General features: G+C 44.2%; 1 pseudogene; it reads left to right on the top strand.

Annotated features, from left to right (window-relative positions):
- Nucleotides 1-247: 247 nt before the first annotated feature.
- LOC122734263 lies at nucleotides 248-624 on the top strand (annotated as a pseudogene).
- The last annotated feature ends 886 nt before the right edge of the window (nucleotides 625-1510 follow it).

The raw sequence follows: 1510 nt of genomic DNA, 5'->3' as shown, positions 1-1510 counted from the left end.
TAGCATCAGAAATGAAAGGAGTAGAGAGTGCAGCAGGCTCGGGGCGGGCGAGGGTAGGGGGCGGGGCGGGGCGGGGCGGGGGGGGGGGGGTGGAGAGGGAGAGACAGTCGGTCCAGGACCGAGCTCTGTTGCCGCCAAAGCTGCCGCCGCTGCCATTTTGCCAGCCTATAGGGTGAGGAAACTGAGGCCCAGAGAGTGAGGCTTGATCCAAGGTCACACAGTTTCTGCTGCTAGGTGAGGATCCGGAATGGTAGACAAGCCGATTTGGGAGCAGATTGGATACAGCTTTGAAATGCAACAATACTACCAGTTATTTGATAATGACAGAACCCAATTAGGAGCAATATATATTGATGCCTCTTGCTTCACATGGGAAAGGCAGCAACTCCAAGGCACAGCAGCCACTGTGGAGAATTTCCATTTCAGAAAATCCAGCACAGTATCACAGCTCAGGACCACCAGCCCAACCCTGACAGCTATATACTCAGCATGGTGGTAGGGCAGCTAAAGGCTAATGAAGACCCCATCATGGGATTCCACCAGATATTTCTATTAAAGAACATCAATGATGCTTGGGTGTGCACCAATGACATGTTCAGGCTAGCGCTGCACAACTTCGACTGAACTTCATCTTCCCAAGGCACCCAACGCTGTTTCCTTCTCTCTCCTCTTCCTGATATTTTTCACACTTCCTCTCCCCCCAGGCCCTCAGAACACTCCAAATATCATAGACAAGCCCACAAGGCCACGGTGGGTGGACACCACTGTGGTGTGGTGGCAGTGCCATCACTGTTTGAGTGTGTTGTGCATGATGTTTGGACGTTAGACTATCCGCATCTGACAGGAGAAGTTTGTGTTGTACTAGGGCATGCCTTAGAAATGCTAAGTAATGCAAAAGGTTGTCTTTTTTTTTTTCAATGAACTGACAAGTGGCTCTGGTAACCCAAAGAAACGAAGGAGAAAGCAGCAGCTATGTGTGCAGCCCAGATCTTGATTTGTTCAGATGTTCCAATGCCTCATTATACAATAAAACCATGAAAATTTTCTTAACAAAAAAATTAAAAATTAAAAATGGAAGGAGTTAAAAAAGAAATAAAAGGAATGAACTTACTGCCAATTAAGAAGAAATTAAGGGTCAGCTAGGTGGCGCAGTGGATAGAGCACTGGAGTCAGGAGTACCTGAGTTCAAATCTGGCCTCAGACACTTAACACTTACTAGGTGTGTGACCCTGGGCAAGTCACTTAACCCCAATTGCCTCACTAAAAAAAAAAAAAGAAGAAGAAGAAATTAAGACAACTACTAGGAACCATTTGTCCAATTGTATGCCAATAAAGTTGACAATCTGAATGAAAAGGATTAATATCTACAAAAATATAAATTACCAAGATTAGCAGAAAAAATAAAATATTTAAATAACCCTACTTTATTTTATTTTATTTTGGTTTCAGTTGTTTTTTTGTGGGGCAATGAAGGTTAAGTGACTTGCTGTGGTAAAAATTATTGGAGTTT

Source organism: Dromiciops gliroides (genome assembly GCF_019393635.1).
Source record: "Dromiciops gliroides isolate mDroGli1 chromosome X unlocalized genomic scaffold, mDroGli1.pri SUPER_X_unloc_1, whole genome shotgun sequence".
Taxonomy (NCBI): domain Eukaryota; kingdom Metazoa; phylum Chordata; class Mammalia; order Microbiotheria; family Microbiotheriidae; genus Dromiciops; species Dromiciops gliroides.
Note: the sequence above shows the minus strand (reverse complement) of the source record. Positions and strands in the feature narration are given on the sequence as shown.